General features: G+C 38.2%; 1 protein-coding gene and 1 long non-coding RNA gene across 5 annotated transcripts in view; one reads left to right on the top strand and one right to left on the bottom strand.

Moving 5' to 3' along the window:
• LOC309867267 overlaps positions 1 to 10328 on the bottom strand; it is a 117511-nt gene extending 107183 nt beyond the window's left edge. Inside the window, exon 1 of the long non-coding RNA XR_014313085.1 lies at positions 10189 to 10328. This is a non-coding gene — a long non-coding RNA (uncharacterized lncRNA). The remainder of the gene's footprint in view (positions 1 to 10188) is intronic.
• Positions 1 to 27336, top strand: part of LOC309867055 (MICOS complex subunit MIC26-like) — a 69015-nt gene that overhangs the window by 39170 nt on the left and 2509 nt on the right. The window contains exon 3 of one of the 4 annotated variants that reach the window (XR_014312960.1): positions 15983 to 17208. The exons of 2 other annotated variants lie outside the window; for them this stretch is intronic. The gene's annotated coding sequence lies outside the window, so the exon portion shown is untranslated. Of the gene's footprint in view, positions 1 to 4161; positions 6713 to 15982; positions 17209 to 27336 lie in introns of those variants that run through there. One more of the 4 variants, XR_014312961.1, reaches the window with a different exon arrangement.

Raw genomic sequence — 27336 nt, 5'->3', positions numbered from 1 at the left:
GTCTTAATATCTAAAGTGATCATTAATGTAATAAAATTCATGAAAGCACTTTGATATAAAGACATCATTAATCATGGAAAAAAATAACTATTGCCTTCCTCGGCCTTGCATTGTAACAGAATTAACGCTCGCCCTGGGTTACCATTAGGGAATAAGGAAGTGAGCTGAAGGAGAGGGGATTCTAAATCAGAGTGGTTTCTGTGGAACACACACTGCATTTGTTTACAGTATCCCCCCCCCAACACTCAGACTGACTTCTGCCTAATCCTAGCTGGAATTCCCAATGCCCTTTTATAAATCTCTTGAAAATATTTGCTCATCTGACTTTACCATCAGATGACGAACAGGTAGTTGTTACTTTTAAGTCCAGTTTTGAGGTATTGTCAAACAAAGGAGGCTACTCACACTCAACTTGTTAAATTCTCTTGTAAAAATTGCCTATTAATATATCAGTGAATGTAGATGATCCACTAGGATGAAAAAGCAAAATTTACAAGTAGACATTCTCTTTTAGGTAAGCAAAATAAAGCCTCTTTATTTATGATAACTGCCTCATAATGCGTATATAAATAAGCAAAACGAATTATTTTTACAGGGGTGATCAAAAGTGCACATATAAAAAGAGACATTCTTCTATCTTTATCATTAAAACTCAAATTTTTATTTGTTTTTCTCCCTGAATGTGTTTAATGTGGGAAACAAAGGCAAAAAAAAAAAAAAGAAATTGCCTTACTACTTACAGCCCTTTGACAAGTCCTTGAAATAGGCAGAGTGACATTCCCCTAAGCAGTCAGCTGCCTTGAGGTAAATACTAAGGGCAAAAGGCAATCTTCGCCCAACCACCAGGATCCTGTAAGTTTACTTGAACACACAAAAATTCCTTTGGAAACTCTCTTTATCTCTAACCCCCAAGATACATGTTGGCAATCATGCCCTAAGCATATGTTCCCCTGATATATATCTGAAGGGTCTCATGACTAAGGTTTTATTAGACAGTACTAAATGAACTTTTCCTCACAATAGCTAGCTCCCTCAAGGTCCTGCAAAACTTACTTCCAAAATTCTTTAGAGACTTTTGATATTATTAACCCCCTCCCAACTTGAAAGTATGTAATCAGTCACTCTTCATGATCCCAGTATAGCTCTTTCTGCCCACAGTTCCTGTCCCTGCGCTTTATAAATCCACCTTTTTGCACCAAAGACATCTCAAGAATTCTTTCTTGACCATCGGCTCTGAACACCAACATCTTTCCTAGATCATCCTCTTACTCTTATGCTAAGATTTGATTGATTGGCCCTTTAGGAGAGATTGTTCTTAGAATTTACCTCCCGTTTTTGCCCCATTTTTTTTTTTCCTATCACAAAAAATATTATCATACATAACACAGCAGTTTCTGTGTCCTCAACTTCTCTTTCTTCATTCCTGGCCTGTCAGAACTGCTGTTCTTGATTCTTATCTATGCCTGAAAGAGCTTCCCTCTCCACTATTTTAAAATTCTCTTTCTCTAAAGAAACTCTGTTTTAATCCCATTTATACCTTCTAGAGTAACAAATGCAAGTATAATGAGATACATAGAAATAACAGTAATTAACGAACTTCACTTAAATATTACATATATAATACTATATATTAAATATTATATATATAATACTTGTTTGTACACATTGGATTTTCCTATTATTTTTTGTAATAAAACAAAAAACCCCTGTAGTTTGGTACTAAATTCGTTTGTATTTATTCATTCATTCATTTGTTCATTCATCCTAGGAATAATAATTAGAAAACCACTATATACAAATCACTGGGCTTCAGCAGTTCAAAATGGGGAAAAGCCTGAAGTGGCAAGTCTATATTACTTGCAGAAGTATTCATAGTGCACCATGATATAAAAGAAAATGGAATTGCTTCAATATGATTTTTCCCCCAAGAAATTTGTGCTTGCTGCTTCTCTCAAAATAGTAGTTAGACACAGATCTGTACCCTTGGGGCTAATAATACATTATATGTTAATAAGAAAAATGTAAAAATTTTAAAAATAGTGGTAAGAAATAACTCTCTGGGTTAATTTAAAAAATTACTTTCTGAAGTATTGGTTCTTATGTCACTGATTATTCCTATCAGGAATCTTTCATCTTTCTTCACACAGATATGATATTTAACTTATAAATCTCCATCCTTTGTGATTCACTATTTCTGCTCAATATCTTGAGTGACTCTGATACAATTGCATTGCTTTAATAAGGGCCTCGATCAAGAATATTACTATTAAACTGTTAGGAACAGATTCTCATAAATGCATGTTCTTTATCTCCAAAATATGGCAAGCTCCAGTTTTTTTCTTTTTTAAGAGATACTAAAACATACTTGAGATGACTCTTAACTGCTGAATTGATGACATCAATTTCCCTACTTTTTTATTTTGTTGTCATTGTATCTTTCACAGTATTTGTTTTTCTTGTAGGTTTTGGCAATTTTCTTACCATGTTACACTGCTAATAAAATATAAATTTTGAGTTGCTCAAGTAGTATGATTATTTTTTTAAAAAGTCAGTTGCTCATCTTGGATATGTCCTTCAATATTATTATTAAAGTTAATATGTAGAAGGACAAAAATAACTACAATTTAGCATATGTATGGTGTTATTTCTTTGTAGAATTATAATAATATTTTCTTAGAGTTCAAGAAGGTCTAAGTTCAATATTCTCTCCAAAACAGACTTTTTTTCTGTGTGAAATAAAATAATTTTTGATTTGGAAGCTAGGGAGAAAACAGGAGAAGTTGATTTTTCTTAAATAAAAGAAATGTGGTATCTTTATATCTGAGCTTTTAGTTTGAGATTCATTTCACTGTATTCTTAATCACACATGGTATGGTAAGTAATGTCATATTTTATTATTCAAATCAAAACCAGAGTAAGCCATCATGTAGATCTGCCCTTCGTGATAATAAGCTTCTCTTCTCTTTTGTAGTCATCTTTTTTTATGGCAATCCCAAATGCCCAGAGGCATTTACACATATTCATCATAGTCACATAAAGAAGCACTTCACCTTTAAGCTGGAGTGTGTCAAACCTGCTTCCATAAACTCCCTCTGTTGGGTCATGCTTTATAGCTTAAAGTGAAGGTCATTTCCAAAGAAATTATTCCCTCACTCATGCTGCCCCAGCTACGATGCAATAATGGCCATGTATAGGAGATACTTTGGATTGGTTCTCTTTTCCCACTGGTACTGATATTCCTCTGGGAAATCTTTAGATGAAAGATTTTTGACTCTGAGGAACACTGGGCTGTTGCTCTCACTGCTATTCTTTAAGCAGTTTGTTTCCGTTCATTTCCATGTGGCCGCCCTATGCCAAGATCTTCTTGAGGCAGAAGTGTGACACCCTACCTACTGCTCCCACAGAAAGTTGCACACATTGTTTCTTGCCAACCTGTTTGTCCTGCAGTAGTTTCCCAAGGTAGACATTAGAAGAAAAGAAAACAAAACAACACAAGAAAACTCACCCTTCCCTGGGAGTTACACCCAGTGACTTTTATATGGCAAGATTGGCCTGGATTTTAAGGAGTTTCAACACACTTGTGTGAATTAGAAACATGCTAGGTTCTTCCTTCCCAGGCATTCTCCCATAACATTGTGTTTAAAATACTGTAGTACACATTTGTATTTGTTGGGCAAATATGTCATTACTTGACTTTTTCAGCTTACTATACCATTGACGGAAGCTTAACTATTCATACCACAGACTAATAGATGAGGTATAAATAAACACAAATAAGACAACCAGTTGATGTGATAATAAATTCTTGAAATTGTAGGGCATGCGTTCAGGACATACAACTTTCTAAGTGTCAGCTCAGAGATAATAAACCTTTAAAATAACAGTGACAGTCAAGGACACATAATTTTCCTATGTAGCCCTGCATCCCTCTTCATAATGAAAACTGCATGCCACCAAGTCAATCTGGCAGCACCCAAAACTTGTTTAAACTAACTATTAAAGGTTTGTGAGAGTACAAATGATACCCAACTACAACCACAAGGCAGAAGCTGAATCTAGTACTGTCTGACAACCATGAAAGATTTATTCTCTACCTGACTGCAGGATATTCCTATGCCAGTATCTCTTGCTTGGATCCACTAAAAACTTTCTTTTTTTCAGGGTTTAATAAACTTGAGAGACTAGAAGGCTGGTCAAGAAGTAGAAAGAAAAGAGAGTCCAAGATAACAGAGGATTAGGAGACCTACATTTTGTCTGGTCTCAGGAATTGAGCTAAGTATCTATCCAACCATTCTGAACACCTGCAAACTCAACTAGAGATCAAAGAAAAGAATAGCTGCAACTCTATGAAGAGAAAAGTGACCACTTTCTGCAAAGTAGGAGGTGCAGAGGCAAGTGAATCTAAGGTTATATATGGAAGAGAGACCACAGGAGGAGGCAGCCTTTGTCAGTCAGCTACTGGCAAATGATAGAGCAGTGGAACACAAAATCAGAACTTTTAGAAGTCTGCTCCACTGAAAGATGTCCCTCTGGTGGCTATGTGGGGGGTGGAACCCTCACTGGCACAGTGTGGTCTCAGAATCCTCAGGGTCACAGGAAGACTGGGAGTACCTGAGTGTGGCAGAGTTCCCAGGCATCAGAGCAGAGAAGCCAGCTGCAAAGAGTGAGTGGAGGAGTGGGCCCTCAGCTAGGGGTTGCCATAAACTGTCATCTGTGGCCAGTAGGGCCACTGCTCTTTGAGCAGGGAAGGACAAGCGACAGAGCAGGGGAGACTCCCCTTCCTCCACCAGGAGAAGCATTGCAGGAGTGCACTGCAGGAATCTGCTGGGTCTGGAGATCCCAAACAGGACTGTGTGTCAGAGATAGAAATGCTCAGTTACAAGCCAGGTGATCATGGAGTGTGGCTGGAGGGGGGGAGGCAAGAGTGATTGACACTAGATCTTGAGTGTATTTTGATCTGTTAGAAGAAACTGCATCCCCAAATTTTAAAGAAATAAAAACATGTACATACAAAAAATAAGGTTAAATCAATGAAGTGATAGAATATGACTGAGAAAATGAAAATTAAAAAGGATTTTAAAAAGGGATCTAGTGTATTTCTCTGTTCTATTCACCTGCCTGATCATATTCCCTTTTTTTCTTTACTTTTTCTTCTTTCCTTTATCAACCAACTTCTTATCAATTCTTTTTTAAAACCTTTTTTAATTTTCATTTTTACAGTCATAGTCAATCCCTTCAATTTATTTAACCTCACTTTTGTGTCAACTAATCTTCGACAAAGCAGGAAAGAATGTCCAATGTAAAAAAGACAGTCTTTTGGTTTTGGGAAAATTGGACAGCCATACTCCTTACACTATATACAAAATAAACTCAAAATGGATGAAAAACCTAAATGTGGGACAGGAATCCATCAAAATCCTTGAGGAGAACACAGGCAGCGATCTCCTTCACTTCAGTCACAGCAATTTCTTGCTAGACATGTCACCAAAGGTAAGGGAAACAAAGGCAAAAAATGACTATTGGGAGTTCATCAAGATAAAAAACTTTTGCACAACAAGGAAAACAGTCAATGAAACCAAAGAGAACTGACAGAATGGGAGAAGATATTTTCAAATGACATATCAGATAAAGGGCTAGTATCCAAAATTTATAAAGAACTTATCGAACTCAACACCCAAAGAATAAATAATACAATCAAGAAGTGGGCAGAAGACCTGAACAGACATTTTGGTAAAGAAGACATCCAAATGGCCAACAGACATATAGAAAAATGCTCAACATCACTTGGCATCAGGGAAACACAAATGAAAACCACAGTGAGATACCACCACCTCACACCAGTCAGAATGGCTTAAATTAACAAGTCAGGTAATGACAAATGTCAGTGAGGATGCAGAGAAAGGGGAAACCTCCTACACTCTTGGTGGGAATGCAAACTGGTGCAGTCACTCTGGAAAACAGTATGGTGATTCCTCAAATTCGAAAATTGAGCTACCCTATGACCCAGCAATTGCACTACTGGGTATTTACCCCAAAGATACAAATGTAGTGATCTGAAGGGGCATGTGCACCCAACTGTTTATAACAGCAATCTCCACAATAGCCAAACTGTGGAAAGAGCCAGATGTCCACCAACAGATGAATGGATAAAGAAGATGTGGAATATATATACAATGGAATATTTTGCAGCCATCAAAAATTGAAATCTTGCCATTTACAATGACATGGATGGAACTAGAGGGTATTATGTTAAATGAAATAAGTCAATCAGAGAAAGACAACTATCATATGATCTCAATGATATGTGGAATTTGAGAAACAAGGCAGAGGATCATAGGAGAAGAGAGGGAAAAAATGAAATAAGACAAAACCAGAGAGAGAGACAAACCATAAAAGACTCCTAATCTCAGGAAACTGAGGGTTTCTGCAGGGTATGGAGGTGGGAGGGATGCGGTGGCTGGGTAATGGACCTTGGGGGATGTTATGTGCTATGGTGAGTGCTGTGAATTGTGTAAGACTGATGATTCACACACCTGTACCCTTGAAGAAAATAATACATTATATGTTCATAATTTTAATCCTCAAAGGAGCAAAAGAAAGACAACAAACATTATGCTCTGCTATGCTTTCTCATTCAACCCTGGATAACAATGCAAAGAATTATTCACAGATGAGTACATGTGGCTGAAAAGTGATAAACTATGATCATATAGTCTGTTGCAGATCTTGGATTTGCACTGAATCTGACTCCAAAATTCATCCTGCTATTATACTACTGCTAAAAGGTCTTTTTTAATACACTTTCTTGGATTAAAAATCCAAATATTATTTTTAACCTGTATCATTTAAATCACAAATAGTATGAATGCCATAAATGCTAAAACACTAGCAAGTCATAATGCAACCTCAAATAAAGTACCCATTAAGGGGTGCTAAAGTATTTAAAAGTTCTTTTACATACTTAACCTCTTGAATTTATCTTGGCAGTATGAGATTAATATTTTTACGTCATCTCTTTTTAAAAAATGGACAAGTCCAGGTTTAGAGAGGAAACAGACTTGTTGGGGGTAGCACAGCAATGTTTGTGACAGAATGTGAACCTGTGTCTTCTGGGTTCAAGTCCAGAATAGCTGCATTATTCTGCTCTTTTCAGAGTGCTTTCCTGAGGAAACATCTGTAGCTTTTTCTTCCTCGGGGCAGACAGTCTAGAGAAGGACAACAAAGAGCGTGCATGGTTTTTCAGTTATGTTTGACAGCTGTTTCCCTACCCTAACGATTTAAAGAGTTGCAATGGCTTTTATTCACTGAGAAGTTCAAACACAGTCAAACTGTTTGCACTGTGGGTGCAAGAACCTTTCTACTATCTGGAGAGCCTAACTGTTGGCAAAATCCAGTCTTGCTGACTGCCACCTCTGCCAAAGGAGAGAAGGCTTTCTGTTCATATAGCCACACATATGGGAGCTCATCCTCTGCTTGGGTAACATTTTCTCTTGATTTTCTTGCAACATTTTTGATGTCCAAATTCCTTTCCTTAGCAAGTAGGGACCTGAGGGCTTTGCTCTTGGCTGGGGTTCTGGAAGTTTGCACTGAACTTGATAATAACATGAAGCTTCACAGAGAAATGAATTATAGAGGAAAGGGAAAGCTGGAGTCCAGAATCTTGAGGAAAGTGAAGATGGGAATCAAGTAGTCCAAATACAGAATTTTTTCTAAAGGGCAAAGGAACGAGTCATGGTAGAAAACCAGTTCCAAGGCCAAGATGCCAGCTCCAAGATGAGAAAAAGGCAAGGGCTAGCCTAGACAACCTTACAAGGACAGAGCATGAGGAGTTTTATTAAAGCACCCTAGATAGATGATCTTTTTTTTTTTTTTTTGAGTCAAGGAGCATAAACTTTGTTCTAATCTCTTTATTCTTCACTTAAAAATCTCAGTTCCAAGTGAGATAAAGGAAAAGGCAGTCTCAAGAGCTTCAAGTCAGGCCTTGAGAAATGGAAATTTATCCTGGTCTCAAAGGGCATTCGGGGACATATAAGAATACTATCAAGACTTACACTTTAAAATATTGATTTTTGTGAATCATGAATTAATATTTCAGTGCCACAAAAGCAGTTTCCTGTCTTCCTAGCATTCTATTTCTTACTACTTAGTACCTGAGTTCAAGTTTGACACTGAGCCTACAACTCCCTATTCTTATTAAATCATTTATTTGAATTCACCTCCCCTGAATTCTCCAGGCATCTGAGAATGCAGCTCCCACTCTAGAGGCATAAACAAACTTTATTTTCATTCTTTTCCTTCCTCCCTCTTACTTTTTAGGAATCTCAATTCCAGAGCCTCAAAACTTCAATTGATCCAAAAGTAATTCTCCTTCCAGGATTTATGGGAACCTACTTTGTTCTTGGTACCCTTACCATGTGGTTTAATTAAAGAACTATTAAACAGCTCTACAAACATTAAATAACATGATATAGATCATGTAATGAGGCACTACATGATTAATTTTCAAATGTGCATCCGAAGTTAGGAGAGTGAGATTAGAAATGATTTTTTTTTAAGATTTTGTTTATTTTTTGACACAGAGAGAGAGACAGTGAGAGAGGGAACACAAGCAGGGAGAGTGGGAGAGGGACAAGCAGACTTCCCATGGAGCAAGGAGCCGGATGTGCGGCTCGATTCCAGGACCCTGGGATCATGACCTGAGCCGAAGGCAGGCGTTTAATGACAGAGCCACCCAGGTGCCCTAGAAATGATTTTTTTAAGGACGAATATAGAGAATGCTTTTCTTTTTGAAACTTGAGCAAACCTAAAATTACATTGTTTGGGAGCATGAAACTCTATTATATAACGCAGGGTTTACTTGCATAAATGATATGGTTCATTATATTTAATATATATACTTGTCTTATTGAACAAATAGAGTCCACTTACTCTTATCCCCTTATCTAAAACAAAACAAAACAAAAAAGTTAGGAGAAAACAGGAGTCAAAAGCTTAGAAAAAAATGATCTGAGTTTTTCTCTTTTTATCCCTAGGTCTTTACATGTCTAGTGACTGGTCAATGGAAGCATAGAGATGGATCCTGGGGAAATTTCCTGGAGGATTTTGAAGGATGGGAAAGATTTGCATAAGTGGAGCGGAAGTGGAGGGTCAGTTCACCTTAGTCAGAAAAGTGTACATATGAGCACAAACACAGTAATTTGAAAGGTTGTAACAGAGACTTTTGAGGCAGAGATGGGCAGAAGTACAAGCTTGAGGTGCTAAGAATCTTATTTTCTCCTTACAAGTACTCTAATCTAGCTGAAAAGTGAGTATGATATATTTTTTCCTTTTAATAAATTCTGTCTCCAATGGAAACATATTTATCAATTTATTCAACAAGTATTTATAAAGTACCTTCCCTCATATAACAAATATACAGGCTATGTTCTCAACAAAGACAAGTACAAGGAAGTCATTTATATATAACTGTAATTAGCATATTTCATAAACTAAAAATTTGAACACAGAACTGCCCCTGAAAATCCAGGGAATATGGATAGTAATTGTAACAAATACGTAGGTATAGGCAAGGACAAGGAGGATCCATTTCCTTTGGGGAGGAGCAAAGGTGCAAAAGCCTTGCCCATAGGTGAGATGGAAAGAAACTTAAGACTGACAATATGGCACAAGGAATACACTATGGGAATCATCTCATCTTAAATTAAGAACACCATCATAGGATGCCAAGTAAAACACAAGCACCTGTCATATAATAGAAGAAATGTTTACTGAATAAATGAGTAAATGAATCAAAGACATTGGGACAGGTGTCCTTATTTGGCAGTAAATATAATGCTTGATGGCACAATAAACAGGCTTGTGGTTCCCACATATTATTTATTATTTCCAAAGGCAATCAAGAAGAAAACAAAATTTTAATAATTTAGAAAAACAAATAAATACTAAGATTGCCCTCCTTTGAGTTTAAACAATGTCAGTAGTTGACAATGATCTATTTCTTAAACTTTGTGGGTTTACATTGCATGTTTATTATATTACCCTATATTCCTTATAAATCCTTTCTTAATAAACACACACACACACAGACACACCCCCACAGAGACTCACTGTGAGTGAGTTAATAACACTGTGAGTGTTATTTTCTATTCAAATTTATAACAGCTTAAAAAATACTTTTAAAAATAGAACTTACGGGGTGCCTGGGTGGCTCAGAGGGTTAGCCTCTGCCTTCAGCTCGGGTCATGGGACCGAGTCGCACTATCGGGCTCTGTGCTCAACGGGAGCCTGCTTCTTCCTCTCCCTCTGCCTGCTATTTCCTCTGTTTGTGCTCTCTCTCTCTGTAAAATAAATAAAATCTTAAAAAAAAAAAAAAGAATTTCCTGGAGGTCTGAGTGGCTTAGTTGGTTAAGCATCTGCCTTTGGCTCAGGGCATAATCCTAGGGTCCTGGGATAGAGCCCTGCCTGGGTCTCCTTGCTCACTGAGGAGTCTGCTTTTTTCTCTCTCCCTCTGCCGCTCCCCCTGCTGTTCTCTTTCTTTCTTTCTCTCTCTCTCTTTCTCCGTGTCAAATAAATAAATGAAAATAGAATTTACCTAAAATGATACTTAATGGTGAAAAACTAGAACTTTCCTGCTAAGATCAAGAACAAAGCAAGAATGTACTCTCTCATCACCACTTTTAAACATTGTACTAAATAATAAGACAAGTAAAGGAGACAAAATGTATACAGATTGAAAGAGAAGGAACAAAACTATCTTTGTTCACAGATAACACAAATATCTTGTAGAAAATCTGATAGAATTGACCAAAAAAAAAAAAACCTGAAAAAAGAAATGATTATAGCAAGATTACAGGGTTCAAGATTAATGTACCAAAGTCAATCACTTTTGTATATACCATCAATGAACAAATGAAATTTGAAATTCAGAACACAATAACATTTATATCACTACCCACCACAAAATAAAGTACTTAGGTATAAATGTAACAAAATATGTGTAAGATTTATATGAGAAAAACTACAAAAGTTTTATAAAAGAGATCAAAGAATTAAATGGGGAGATACCATATGGCCAGACAATAATGAGTCCAGATGGTAGTTATTCTTGACTCAATCTATAGATTCAATATATTCCAATCAAAATTTCACCAAATTATTTTGCGGGTATCAGTGAACTGATTCCAAAGTTTATGTTAATTGGCAAAAGACTGAGAATAGCCAACACAATGTTGAAGGAGAAGAACAAAGTCAGAAGGTCAACACTATCCTCTTCACACTTGCTATAAAGTTATAGTAATCAATATAGTGTGGTATTAGTGAAAAAGAAGACCAAGAGATCAATGAAACAGAATAGAGAGCCCAGAAATTGATCCCCCAAATACAGTCAACTGATTTCTGACAAAGGAGCAAAGACAAAACAACGGAGCAAAGATAGTCTTTTAGACAACTGATGGTGGAAGAACTTTTATTATGTCCACACGTAACAAAATGAATCTAAACACAAATCTTACACCCTCCATAAAAATGAACTCAAAATGGATCATAGACCTAAACATGTGAAGTGCAAAACTGTAAAAATCCAAGAAGATAACATAGGAGAAAAATACAGGTGACCTTGAGTACGGTGATGACTTTTTTTTTCACTTTTGACAAGAAGTTTATTTAAACAAGACACTTCCCTTGAAGCAAAAACCATCTAGGATTCATTTCTTTTACAGTAATTTATACCTGTTTAAAGAGAGATTGCCCGACAAGTAACAACTATATACAAAAAAAGTTATAAAATTATCCTTGGTTTTACAATGATAAATGAAAGACATTAAAATTCCCCAATTGAACAAGGTGTGCAAGGAACTTTATGTTGTTCTTTTTTTGTGAAACAGTGAGAGCAATATAACTTATGAGATATAAAGACAGGAGCTGAATATCACAAACGGAGAAAGTGGGTGTTTTCACAGAACCAGTATTTTTCCCCATTTCTTGTCCGTTTGATGTCAATTAAAACATACCACTGGTCATTTAGCTAAAAAAAAAAAAAATGCAGTATGCTTCTGCACATACACCATTACATTATATGCAGTAAAGGAATGAGGGATTGGGAAAATGAAAGAATCGAGAAAAACTACTATAGCATTCAGGATGTGGTGGATGCAAATTGCAGATTTTGAACTGACAATGTCCTCTTTGGTCTAGAGGAACAGAGTTTTGAAGTGCCACATTCCATTTTTAGTAAACACCTCCTGTCTGCTGCTGCAACACATCACATCAATTTTATCTTCATCCTCCATCTCTAACTGTGCAGGAGTGTCTGTTTTATTGATTGTCTGCTCATCGAATCGGAATCAGCCTCATTGACAAGCTGTCATTCACAATACGCTTTCATTAGTTTACTAAGTGTTGTGAGCCTGCCTATCCATCTTAAATGGTACTTCAGAATCATCCTGCTCCACCACCTTCAAATTAATATGGTCGTTGTTCTTAGTCCTGACTCCTTCCTTGGACTTTTTATTGGCCCTGGTGAGCCCCAGAGACTCCTCAGCTGCCACTCCACAAAAGAAGTGCCAGGTCCAGACTGAATGAGCACACAGCAGGACCGGAGCAGCTGAAGAGAAGCAGCTTGTGATGTCTTTTCAGATACAACACCAAAGGCACAATCCACTACAGAAATAGTTGATAAGCTGGTCCTTATTAGAGTTAAAAACTTCTCCTCTTCATAGGACACAGTCAAGAGAATGAAAGGACAAGCCACAGACTTGGAGAAAATATTTATAAAATACATATATGATAAAGGACTTATCTAAAATACACAAAGAATGGGGCACCTGGGTGACTCAGTGGGTTAAAGCCTCTGCCTCAGCTCAGGTCATGATCCCAGGGTCCTGGGATTGAGCCCTGCATGGGGCTCTCTGCTCAGCAGGGAGCCTGTTTCCTCCTCTTTCTCTCTGCCTGCCTCTCTGCCTACTTGTGATCTCTGTCTGTCAAATAAAAAAATAAATAAAATAAAATACATAAAGAACTCTTAAATCTCAAGAATAAGAATATTAATAACCTAATTTTCAAAATACTAAAGACTTCAACAGACACCTCACCGAAGAAGATAAACTAGTGACAAATAAGCACCTGTATAAACAATAATGAGCTACTACTACACATTTATAAGAATGGCCAAGACCCCAAATGCTGTTAAGATATGGGGCAACAGGAACGCTCATTCATTTCTGGTGAGAATATAAAATGATACAGCCACTTTGGAAGACATTTTGGCAATTTCTTATAAAACTAAACATACTCTTAACTATATGATCTAGGGATTCCACTTCTTAATATTTACCCAAAGGAGCTGAAAACTTATGTCCACATAAAAACTTGCATCAGTGGTGGGGGGGGGGGACCACATGGCTCAGTCATTAAGCATCTGCCTTCTGCTCAGGTCATGATCCCAGGATTCTGGGATCCAGCCCCGCATCAGGCTCCCTGCTCAGCAGGGAAACCTGCTTCTCCCTCTCCCACACCCCCTGCTTGTATTCCTGCTCTCACTTTGTCTCTCTGTCAAAAAAATAAATTCTTAAAAAAAAAAACCAAAACTTGCATGGGGACAGGAGCTTTATTTACAATTGCCAGAACTCGGAGGTCATGACGTCCTTGGTGAATGGAAAAACAAACTGTAGTTCGTCTAGACAATGGACTGTCGTGCAGTGGTTTTTTGCTTTGTTTTGTTTTGCTTTGTTGTTTTTTTTTTTTTAAAAAGAGCGATCAAGCCATGGGAAAAAACACAGAAGAAACTTAAATGCATGTCACTAAGTAAAAGAAGTCGTAAAAGGCAGCATACGGTATGATTCCCACTATGTGATATTTTGGAAAAAAACAAAATTATGAAAAAAGTAAAGGATCAATGATTGCCAGAGTTTGGGGGGGGGGGGTGGGCAAGAAGGGATGAAGGGAGTACATAGGATTTTTAGGGTGTAAATCTATTCTATATGTATTATAAGGGTAAATACATGTCATTATACATTTGTTGAAATCCAGAGAATGTATAACACTGAATGAACCCTAATGTGTGGTATGAACTTTGGGTGACAATGATGTATCAATGTGGGTGCAAATGTACCACTCTACATAGGTTGAAAGTGAAAGAGGCTGTATGGGGAAGGAAGGCAAGCGCTATAGGGGAACCTCAGACCTCAATTTTCCTGTGAACCTCAAACTAAAGTCTACTTTATTTATTTTATTTCTTTTTAGTGTTCCAAATCACACACACAACTACAAAGGAAAAAGTCTACTAAAAACAGAATTAAACATTTATAGAATCTGAAGTGCCTCTAAGAAATCTTCAGTCATCTAAAATCGTTTGAAACCCACCAAGTGACACTTTTCTTCATTTTATAACTAATAACAACATAGTAAAAAAATCACAATATATTTACTATATTGCCAGGGTGCCTGGGTGGCTCAGCGGGTTAAAGCCTCTGCCTTCAGCTCAGGTCATGATCCCAGGGTCCTGGGATGGAGCCCCGCATCGGGCTCTCTGCTCAGCAGGGAGCCTGCTTCCCCCTGCCTTTCCACCTACTTGTGATCTCTGTCAAATAAATAAACAAAATCTTAAAAAAAAAGTTTACTATATTGCAATATATGTAATATAGACAGGTTAACAATACAGTTCACACTTCTCAAGGATCTTTACTAAATGTTTGCAAACATTATCTTCTTTGTTTTTCACTGTAGTCTTATGAGCCAAGTATTATCTTAACTCACTTTATGTAGAAGTCCAGGAAAGATCAGTGAGTTACTTGAGGTCACAGAACTAGTAAATGGAAGAACCGTGTCAACCCAAAAGTGTCCCTTGTCAAGCTGGCCCTCTTTTTGAAAACATGTCCCATAGGGTTAATAAGATTGAAACTAGCAGAAAGTTTAAAGCTTGTTTTTCAGAGAACTGTCTCTCCCTCATCATCCATTGTGTCTTTTCAGACCCTACTAAGAAATCCACTAGCTGGTTCTGCAGAAGCCTGGACTCAAGGTCAACTGATATGGTTTCAGCCTATGAACAAGGCCGTTTCTGAGATAATGAGCCTAAGACCCCATCCAGTTTATACGGGCTCTCAGAGCATAGCCCCTTCTACTTGTCCTAAACTAACCTCTTGATTTCAAGGGCTGAATTTTGCCACATTCTGATGATATTAAGTCTCTACCCCAAAGTTAACACGGGATGCGTGTTACATGTGCTCATTCAATGTGCAGGTTCCACTTTCCTCATGAATTTTCATAAGTTTCTCTGCCCTTTTCATCAACATGTATGTAACCTCAACTCCTAAGGATCATTTAAATTTGTTCTCTCCCCATTCAGGGAGGCAGATTTATGGCTTGTCCCCCTGATTTTTTTCCTTGTTTTGGCTGCCTCTTCAAATAAGCTGTTTCCTTCTCGCAAACCTGATGCCTCAGTGATGGGATCTGTTGCACATCAGGCAGATGGACTTGGATTTGATTACACTTTATTCTAGTCTTTTATTCTGTGGGGTTGAGCAGCACTTAGAACAACCCATATGAGAAGAAGGGGGTGGGGGAGACTGAGTACACACAGTCCATCTGTCCCTTTGCTTCATGAGATTTCCAGAAAGCTGTCTGACAGGTGCTGGCTGGGCCTCTTCTGTTTGGAGAGCAGAGAACAAATCTGGTGCTGCCCAAAAGGGCCCTATCTGCCTCTTGGGTGAACAAAACTAGAAAGTGCTGAAGAGGCCATTGAAAGAATATCCTCGGGGCGCCTGGGTGGTTCAGTGGGTTAAGCCTCTGCCTTCAGCTCAGGTCATGGTCTCGGGGTCCTGGGATCGAGCCCCACATCGGGCTCCCTTAGCAGGGAGCTTGCTTCCCCCTCTCTCTCTGCCTGCCTCTTTGCCTACTTGTGATCTCTCTCTGTCAAATAAATAAATAAAATCTTAAAAAAAAAAAAAAGAAAGAAAGAATATCCTCATATTTGCTTTTCTCCACTCAGGTACCCACAGATGTTCTCTGAGATGCTGTTCTGTGAAGATGCTGTTCTCGACGCTGAAAGTCTAGGAGTGGATAAAACAGGAAAGGGTCATATTCGTTCGCAAATGCCAATGAAGGCCTGGAGTTGAGAATGCAGATGCATGGAAACAGCCAAAGCTGCCTGTGGTTGAACCCTAGCGAACCTGGGGAAAGGCTCTGTAGGAGTGGTCAGGCAGGAGGAGCAGTCCTGGTAGCCTGGGAGGGCCAGCCACAGGGCAGAAGTCTTGCTCACATTTTATTCCACTCACATGTTTCCTCCTGCTCTGCTTTCGGCTTCCTCCCATTGATGCCTGTGTGTTGACCTCAAGGCAGATGGAGACCCTGTGGCTACCTGGGGGTGAGGCTTGACTGGTACCATAGTCTGTCAGGAAAGCGTATTAGGTTAAAAAGAGAGAGGAGTGGAAGATACAATGGAGCTCTGTTTCTTGAGCCACAGAGCTGACACCAGGTTCTATTGAAGGAGACAGAATCCGAAGCCTTATTTCCAATTTATGCTGCCTACCAAGGTCTCTTCATGGAGAAGAGTTCTGGAAGAAGACAGATTCATTTTTACCATATCAAGTATGTGTACAATGCTTTAGAAATGGGAGGCTTTTTGGAGAGCTGTGTTTAGCTGCCTCTTGGATAATTTTCCAAATAAGGAGTTTTGGCATCTAACTCCCTCCGTGTTCCTGGTTCATCCTTTATTTCCAATAAGAATGAAATTCTGTGTTCCCTCACACTGTCATTCCTCTCTTTTGCTCAGGCTTTCACTGTCCTGGCCAACTTTTCAGATTCCTCATTTCCAGGCTCAGAGTCACTTTCATCAGAGAGATTTCTGATGAAATCTTCCATCAGAAACCATCCCAGGCTGACATCAGTTGGGCTTTTTTTTTTTTTTTTTTTTTAAATCTCATAGAGGCTTTTGTGTACTGAAAACAATACTTACAGTAGTCTGTGTTACCACTGACATTCAATAGCCTATAGTTATAATTTGAAAAACATACTTTCTCTAAGCTTTTAAATATAATAACAAAAATCTAGTAAATTTAGAATTTTTAGTTTGAAATTAGATGAAGCTTGTATTTATTGTTAGGTTAGTTTTTACCTTTGGCAAACAAAATTTGCATAATCCTTTAGACACTACATGTAAAAGTATTTTATATTTGAATGTATATAATTCAAAAAATGTATATATAAATATGCTAATTCCAATGTTCTTATGTATTTAAACACATCTATAGACCTGGTTACTTGCATTCCCATAAACACTCATATAATGGATTTCCTTAAGAATCTCAAGCACTTAAGAAAGCAGATATACAAACCACATAAACATACCTTCCTAAACATATAAACAACTTTAATAAAGCTGAAAATAAAACATATACATTTATATATAATTCTCTTTAGCATTTCAGCATCTTAAAACGCAACTTACCAAAGCAATCTTGAGAAAGAGGAATAAAGCTGGAAGTATCACAGTCCCAGAGCTCAAGATATACAACAAAGTGAGAATAATCAAAACAGCATTGTACTGAAAAAAAAAAAATAAAACAGCATTGTACTGGCACAAAAACACACATAGATCAATGAAACAGAATAAAAAGCCCATGCTTGTAGGTTCAATTAATCTCTGACAAAGGACACAAGAATATACAACAGGAAAAAAAACAGTCTCTTCAACAAATAGTGTTGGGAAAACTAGACAGCAACATGCAAAATAATAAAACTGAATCACTTTCTCATATGAAACACAGAAATAAACTCAAAATGGATTAAATACCTAAATAAGAGACCTGAAACCATAAAATCCCTAAAACAAAACATAAGCAGTAATCTCTTGGACATCAGCCTTAGCAACATATTTATGGATATGTCCCCTGAGGTGAGAGAAATAAAAATACAAATAAACTATTGGGACTACACCAAAATAAAAAGCTTTTGCACAGTAAAGGAAACCAACAACAAAACAAAAAGGTAGCCTAGAGAATGAGAAAATATATTTGCAAATGATATATCCAGTAAGGGGTTAATATCCAAAACATATATTTTAAAAACTTATAAAACTCAACACACACAAAAAAATAGTAAGATTCAAAAATGGGCAGAGGACCTGAACAGACATTTTTCCAAAGAAGACATACAAAGACATACAAAAAAAATACAAAGACATTCCAATAGACATAGGAAAAGATTCTCAACATCACTCATCATCAGGGAAATGAAAACCAAAACTGCAGAGAGATACCACTTTGCACCAGCCACAATGACTAGCATCAAAAAAACAAGAAACAACAAGTATTAGAAAGGATGTGGAGAAAAGGAAAAACTTGTGCATTGTTGGTGGGAATGTAAACTTGTGCAATCACTGTGAGCTGGAGGTTCCTCAAAAATTGAAAAATGAAAATACTGTATGACCCAATAGTTCCACTACTGGGTATTTACCCAGAGAAAGCAAAAACACTAATTTGAAAAGATATATGCACCCCTATGTTAATTGTACCATTATTTTTAATAGCCAAGATACAGAAGCAACCCAGCTGTCCATCAATATGTGAATGGGTAATGCACATGTGGTATTTATATACAATGGAATATTACTCAGTCACAAAAAAGAATGAGGTCTTGCCCTTTGCAACAATGTGGATGGACCTAGAGGGCATTATGTTAAATGGAACAATTCTGACAGAAGAAGACAAATAGCATATAATTTCACTTATCTGTGCAATTTAAGAAACAAAACAAATGAGGGGGGCAAAAACAAGTGGGGGATGGCTCAATCAGTTAAGCATCTGACCCTTGATTTCAGCTCAGGTCATGATTTCAGAGTTGTAGGAGGATGCCCTGCATCAGGCTGTGCACTGGGTGTGGAGCCCTCTTAAAATTCTCCCTCTTCCTCTGCTCTTCCCCTACCCTCCCTGGGGCTATAAACAAACACACAAACAAGCAAATGAATGAACAATAAAAGGCAAACAGAGTCTTAATTACAGAGAATGAACTGGTGGTTGCCAGAGGGGAGGTGTGTGGGGGGATGGAAGAAAGAGAAAGGAAACGAAGAGTACAAAGTTCCAGTTCTAAAATAAATAAGTCACAGAGATGGAAAAGTACAGCATAGGGAATATAGTCAGTAATACTGTAATAATGTAATAGTGGCAGATAGTGACTATAGTTACGATCGTGGTGAGCATTGAGTAATGCACAGACTTGTCAAATCAACATGTTGTACACTTGAAACCAATGCAACATGGTATATCAATTATACCTCAATAATAATTTTTTATCTTTTTTAAAAATTTATTTTCAGCGTAACACTATTCATTGTTTTTGCACCACACCCAGTGCTCTATGCAATCCGTGCCCTCTCCAATACCCACCACCTGGTTCCCCCAACCTCCCACCTCCCACCCCTTCAAAATCCTCAGATTGTTTTTCAGAGTCCATAGTTTCTCATGGTTCACCTCCCCTTCCAATTTCCCCCAACTCCCTTCTCCTCTCTATCGCCCCATGTCCTCCATGCTATTTGTTATGCTCCACAAATAAGTGAAACCATATGATAATTGACTCTCTCTGCTTGACTTATTTCACTCAGCATCATCTCTTCCGGCCCCGTCCATGTTGCTACAATAGTTGGGTATTCATCCTTTCTGATGGAGGCATGATACTCCATAGTGTATATGGACCACATCTTCCTTCATCCTTCCATTCGTCCATTGAAGGGCATCTTGGTTCTTTCCACAGTTTGGCGACCGTGGCCATTTTTAAGAAGAATTTCAAAAACCCCTAAACTCATAAATTTAGGAAATCAGATTCTAAGTACCGAACTGCATGTAAAGGGGTAAAAATGACTAAGCCTGACAAATACTTCAGTTAGACAAACCATAAGTGACTCTTAATCTCACAAAACAAACTGAGGGTTGCTGGGGGGAGGGGGTTTGGGAAAAGAGGGTGGGATTATGGACATTGGGGAGGGTATGTGCTTTGGTGAGTGCTGTGAAGTGTATAAACCTGGTGATTCACAGACCTGTACCCCTGGGGATAAAAATATATGTTTATAAAAAATAAAAAAAAAATAAAAAATCATGAAAAAAAATAATTCGTTTACTATGTTAGTTTCTCTCAAATGTCTTTAATATAAAGAATATACAAAGCAGTAAAATTATTTTTAAACTTGCTATATTTGCATAAACATAAATTTATATGAAAAAAGCATCGTATCTATTTTTTTCTTATCTCTGTGTTCGTGTGTGTGTGTGTGTAGTATCAGGTTTACAAAGTTATTTAATTAACAAAGTGGAACAAACCCTTTATTTCAGAAGCAGCACAGTAGCTAAGATTATGCACTTGGAGTTATTGGTCAGAGATTTGAAACCAATGCTATCGATCTGGGGTTCTTTGTCAGTGGTCAAGGAATTATAAAACTTATAAAAAAATTATGAAACTTATAAGATGTGAACCAATACAAAGCACACCCCAAAAAGAGTCAGCTCAGGTATATAGGGTAAGGCTCTTTTCAGGGACTCTGCTCTGTCACTGGAGAACCTTTTTGTATATCAATTCGGTGGATCACTTAATTTGCCTTCTTTCCAGTTTCATTCTTACCCAAATTTTCATCATATTTGCTTGCAACATTTTATCACTTGATTTGGATAGACAAATACTGTAGCATACACCAGATTTTGATCTCTTTGCCTCCTGTTTGGAATAAATACAACTGTGCAAGGTTGTATCTTCTATTGCATTAGCAATCACCATTATTTCAGCTTGGCAATGCAGCAAGACAGACATAAATGAACTAAAGTTCACTGCAACCATAAGTATTAGCTTCCTAGAAATTGCCATTACAGAGTTTCATAAACTGGGCTGCTTATTGTATCACAGTTCTAAAGGCTAGAAGTCCCAAATCAAGGTGTCAGCAGACACCTCTCTCTGACACCTGCAGAAAAGAACCCTTCTTTGCCTCTTCCTAGCTTCCAGTGATTTCTTGACCATCTCTGGTATTCCCTGACTTGTAGTTGCATCTCTCCGTGTTCATGTGGTGTTTTTCCTGTGTCTCTGTCTCTCCATGTGGCATCCTTTTTATAAAGACACCAGTCATTGGATTAGAGGTCCAGCCAGTTCTAGCATGACTACAGCTTAACTAATTATATCTGCAATGACTTCATCTCAAAATAAGTTCATATTCTGAGGAACTGGGTGTTAAGACTTTAATGGGGTCTTTTTCAAGGACATGATGGAATCCATAAGCCATGGAAGAATTACTATATTGAGGATCTTGGTCATATTAAGTGGAATTTCTCAACTGTGGCACGATTGAAAGTTGGGACTGGAAAATGCTTTGCTTCAGAGGGCTGTCTTGTGCATTGTAGAATGTTTAGATGCATCTCTAGCTTCTACCTGCTTGGCCCCAATAGCAACTTCTTAGCATCCAGCTGTGACAACCGTACATGTCCCCAGACATTTCCAAGTGTCTCCTGGGGTTGGGGTTCGTAGTAAAAATTGCCTTCTATTGAGAACAACAGATAAAGGAGAGAGAGAGAGACAGAGAACATGAGCAGGGGGCCGGAAGGAGAGGGAGAAGCAGGCTCCCCATTGAGCAGGGAGCCTGACACGGAGCTCAATCCTTGGACCCTGGGTTCATGACCTGTGCTGAAGGTAGACGCTTAACTGACTAAGCCACTCAGGCGCCCCCAACTTCCAGTTACACAATAGAGAAGTCACAGCATAAAGTACAGCATAAAGAATCCAGTCAATGACATTGTAATAAGGTTATATGGTGACTACGCTTATTGTGGCAGGCATTGAGTCATACAGAGTTGTTGAATCAGTATGTTGTACCCCTGAAACTAATGTAATATGGTATAAAAAGTATATTTCAATCCATCCATCAGTGTAAAAAAAGAAAGAAAGAAAGAAAGAATTCCAGGGAACAGAGGTAAAGGATTTCTGGAGTTGGGACTTGGTGGGAGGCAGAGTCAGTAAAGGGGACCATGGCAAAGAGAGTGAGTCCTTTCCTAGGAGTCACTCCTGGAATTCTCCCAGGGACTGACATAAAGAAGGATAAAGACATGTCAGGAAATGATGCCAAAGATGGTGTATTTGAGAAATGTTGGCAAGGTCTTATGAGGTGTATGCAAAACTTTGGGATTCCCTCTTGATCTCTAAAAGTGGATTTTTCAGTATCATTTCTCCCAAGTCTGACTGGCAGCTCTCAGTAAAGCTTCTACTTCTGCGGAAAGTTGTTTCAATAACAAGATAGAGAAAAAAGATCTTAGACTTTGGAACCTGCTCTCCTCAGTTTGTACCGCAGCTCTGCTACTAAGGAAGAGGGGTGACTTTTGTCCTTTTCATTAATGTCAGCCAAAATGTGTTTGTCTGTTAGCATTAAACAGCACCTCCCTTCCTCCCGCTCGCCGAAGGTTATTGTGCCTATAAATCACCTGTGCATGGGAGAATCTCAGCACTTTATCTGAAATTTCCTAGGGGGAAGGATATCTGTGTTGGTCAAAAATGGACAGGCACACTAGGATCTTTGGCCAAAAAATCACCAAAATATATGCTAAAATATATGCTAAATTGTGCAGATGTTAATTATGCAGTCATGCTTTAATTCAACATTTGTCACATTTTCAGTTAACCCACAAGAAGTTCATCTTCTGTTGTGACCCAGAATTCAGACTCATGAGCGTTTCATGAATCAATAGTAGGCCTATTACATGTAATGCATTCTAACACTTTCCCTTTTCCCCCTATTGTTTCAAGTAGAAACAACATAAGTTAATTTCATGATCCCAGATTTGAAGCAACTTTAATGTACTTTTCAAACATTTATTGAGCACCTTCTATGTTCCTGGTTCTGATGGCCACAGGGAATACTTAGAAAAATAAAATAAGATTTTGTTCCACAGGACACTGAAAAAAAATCAAGTACTACATTAAGCACTAAAATAAAAATCTGTAGAAGAGCCATAGAGTCTTAGCCTAGAAAACCTGAGAACATTCTTCTAGAAGAGAGGTTACTTAAATTCTGCCTTGAAGAGGAAGCAGGACTTGTTTAGACAAGGAAAATAGACTGTGACGATGTATATTCTATTCCAAATGGTTGTTTCTTGGGCAGAGCTGTGTTACAGGGCTAGGGTTACGTAAATAACACTTCACCACTTTTCCAAGTCTTGGAATTGTGGGACAAATATTTTGTTTATGTAGAATTATTTTGATTCGGCTACCTAATCATAGCCCCACAAGCAATCTTCCAAACAGAAGCACAGGAGACTATAGACTTGACCAGAAATGAAAAATTCAAGAGCATTCTGGAAATAGACAGTAGGATATGCCAGGAGAGACACACACTGAGCTGTTGAGATCCAATCTGCCCAGCTAGCATCATTCACCATTTTGACTTTTATGGAGCCTGTGGCAAAGTTTGTTCCTCTACAAATGTGGAAAACATCAGATGAATCCCCTTCAGGGATATGGCTGCACAGATAGAAAGCTCTGCCAGTATTCCCAAATCTACTTGCCAGGCATTGTCAACATTGTCTTCTTCCGGCCCTGGAAACAAATCTTCCTGTTTGGATCTAACTGTATTATTTTTAACCCAACCAGGGATAATAGACAAGGATGTAAGTAAAATATGGGGATTTCTGAGAAGTGATTCCAGAAAACTGTCATCAGAAATATGTAAATCTGAGGAAATAAAAACACAACGGAGTTTTAAAAGACACCCAATTCCAGTCACTAAATCCTTTCCTTCCGACTCTTCAACCGCTAAGCCACGATTCCACTTGCCAGAGGTCCATGATTTCATAACTCAACCCCTTGCACTCTTGAACAATGCCAATAATTTCAATGATGTTACTTTCCCGGAACTTGTTCTGTTCTATTTTCCGGATCAATGTATTATTTTCCTTGTTACTATACCTTTCCTGGTTACTAACCTCTCTGACTATAACAAATCACCACAAATTTGGTGGCTTTAAACAGCAGAAACTTCTTCTTTCCCAGTTTTGGAAGCTAGAAGTCCAAAATCAAGGTTGTCCACATGACTCACCCCTTCTGAAGGCTCTATGGGCAATCAGTTCTTTACCTTGTCTGGTTTTGATGGCTCCAGCATTCCTTGACTTGATGTCACAACACTCCAGACTCTATTTCCATGGTCACTCTGCCTTTTCCCTCTTCTATGTATGTCTTATAAAGATACCTTTCATTGGATTTAGGGCATCCTATGATAATCCAGGATGATCTCATCTCAAGGTCGTTATTTTACATGACATCTGCATAGAACTATTTTCCAGATAAGATCACATTCAGGGTGCCTGGGTGGCTCAGAGGGTTAAGCCTCTGCCTTCGGCTCAGGTCATGACTGCAGGGTCCTGGGATCGAGCCCTGTATCAGCCTCTCTGCTCAGCAGGGAACCTGCCTCCCCTCTCTCTCTGCCTGCCTCTCTGCCTACTTGTGATCTCTGTCAGTCAAATAAATAAGATCTTTAAAAAAAAATCACGTTCTGAGGTTTTAGGGATTCAGGTGTGGACCTCATTACCCCACAAAAGAATGAAATAAACTGTTTAGAAACACCAAAGGCTGAAATGCTGAAATGGTAGCTTTTCATAGGGTAGTTGTCCCTGGCAAAAGAGCGAAGTAATCAATGAGTGTTAGCTGTTTTAATCATCATTACTGTATAGTGACATTTTCAATGTGTGACCAGTGACTCATTTGATATAATCGTTATAATCCCACAGTCAGGTAGGTATTAGGTCAGGGGACCCAAATTTGGCAATAGTTGCCTCACATTATTGCCATATTATTTTAAGGATTAATTTTTATTTGCCCTTCCTCTTCTCCAAACTGATTTGAAACTGTTTCAAAATACATATATTTAACACTATATCAAATACTAATTATGTACTATACAGTGACTAACTTAACATAATAAAAAAAATACATACACTTAAAAAGTCATAAATTGAGATGATCAGAACCAAATAAAAGGTTGGCATTCATACAAACCATAATGGTAAATTCAGGTCCATTAACTGGGTGTCATAGTTGGGTCTTACAAAAAATCTTAACAGTGGTTTTTCTGGATGACGGGATAATGGGTTAATTTTTGATGTCTCTCTTTCCCTTGTTTTCAGTTCTTGCATACTTTACAACTTTTCTATGATAACCATTTATTATTTATCATTTTTATAAAGATTTTATTTATTTATTTGACAGAGAGATCACAAGTAGGCAGAGAGGCAGGTGGGGCGGGGCGGGGGAGAAGCAGGCTCCCCGCTGAGCAGAGAGCCTGATTCAGGACTCGATTCCAGGACCCTGGGATCATGACCTGAGCCGAAGGCAGAGAGGCTTAACCCACTGAGCCACCCATGCGCCCTTATCATTTTTATAACTGGAAAGTAACTGCTTAACTGGACCTTGCCTTCTTGTTAGTCAAGGCAAGAAGGGAAAATCAGTCATTTAGTTAATAAGAATCAGAGAGAAGGTAGTAGGTCAGTTCCTCCAGGAAAGTACCAGTTTTTCTAGCACTGGCTTTTTACTTGAAGCTCTAAGCAGTAGAATGTACTCTGACCTCAGCATATTTCTTAACAAAGGTACTGACTGTGCCCACAAATGTTTCTTGCAGCAAGCATTGTTCCAAACCAGCAGAAGTTCTAAGTGATCCTATAATGGGCTAAGATCACGTGGCCCAAGAATAGGTGCTCATTAAATGGACCATGTGTCCTTAGTCATTTACTCTGGAAGATTGCTGTGAAATGAACACTCGAGTGAGTAGAAAGGCATGGGTCCTGGGTCTGGTTCATCGCCAGTGGGTTTGAAAGTGTGCCCACAGCTGGCTGTAATAGCTTAGAGTATCTGGGGATGAGAAATAAAATACGTGTTTAAGTTTTACAATATTCACATTGTATTTTCATTGATAAAGATCTCAAGTAAGGAATTCAAAGTTATTGACTGAAGAAAGATTTTATTTGGAAACCACACGATGAATAGATCATGAAAAGAGAGGAGAGAATTTTCTCACTTAGATGAAAGGCCACCCTCAAGCAGCTGGTTAGGAACCAAGTTGGAGCTCAGTTCTTTGCTTCAAATTTCAGATTATGAGATTTTCAGACATACACAAAACAAGATGGGAGAGTGTAATGAACCTCCGTTTTGACGCTGATCAACACATCAGCATCACATTGCCTATCACCCATACTCAAGTATGGATGTACTTACATATGTAATCCAAGTATAAATGGAATTTATACTTACATATGTAATCCAAGTATAAATGGAATTATAATAAGCACATTGCTAAATTTTATTTCATATTCATAACATTACTTCATGATATTTCATGTTCTTAAATACATGCAGATAGGTTAATTTGCCTGTCAAATCTCTCTAGGAAAAGATTCTATTACTGCCTCCCTCTGCGACGATCTCTCAGGACCCAGGACGGTGGGCAGCTGGAACAGTACTTGATAAATGCTATCTGCTGCGAGATGTGTGGTGAACATCACAAACCCAATGGCAGAAAGATGCATGTGAGATGGTAAAGAAGAAATGTTGGGGCGCCTGGGTGGCTCCGTGGGTTAAAGCTTCTGCCTTTGGCTCAGGTCATGATCCCAGGGTCCTGGGATCGAGCCCCGCATCACGCTCCTTGCTCAACGGAGAGCTTGCTTCCCTTCCTCTCTCTCTGCCGGCTTTTCTGCCTACTTGTGATCTTTCTCTCTGTCAAATAAATAAATAAAATCTTAAAAAAAGAAGAAATAAAGAAATAAAGGTCATGTCGCTGTAATATTTATATGGCCAAAAAATGATTATATACTTAGTTGTTCTAAAAACTAGTCACCACAGACTTCATCTAAAGACCCCATTGCCTCTCATCCACTGCTTTGTTCAATAAACCAAGCCACACATGAGCTCCAAACTCGTGAAATCATTTGTTTTCTTTCTATTCATCTTTTGCCCGTGTTGTAATGTTCTCTGATGTGTTTAGGTTTTGAAACTTGATGAGAGTGAATGGAAATTCATTCAAGTCTGGCTTTGTTAAGTGTTCACTTCGTAAGTGATTCTTGGTTTTCTTTGTTTCTCTTTTTAACCTGAGAAAAACTTTCCCCTCCCTACCCAAGAATGTGCCCCCCTCCACTGTGGTCAAGATCCAAGGCAAAAAATAATCTTGCTGAAACAGTCAAAACTACGCTAGCTGAGGAAAGAATTCTCCAGAATTTCACTGCATGTAGCATGTATCAAACCAGATGTTTACCTGTTCACTCTGAGAGAAGCTGGAACTACATCAAAAACCAGTAATAGGAACAGCTTTGAGCCTCATGCAGAGGGAGGAGTTCAGGA

Source organism: Mustela nivalis, assembly GCF_964662115.1.
Source record: "Mustela nivalis genome assembly, chromosome: 1".
Lineage (NCBI taxonomy): Eukaryota > Metazoa > Chordata > Mammalia > Carnivora > Mustelidae > Mustela > Mustela nivalis.
The sequence above is the reverse complement of the archived record's forward strand: the minus strand, read 5'-3'. Positions and strand labels throughout refer to the sequence as shown.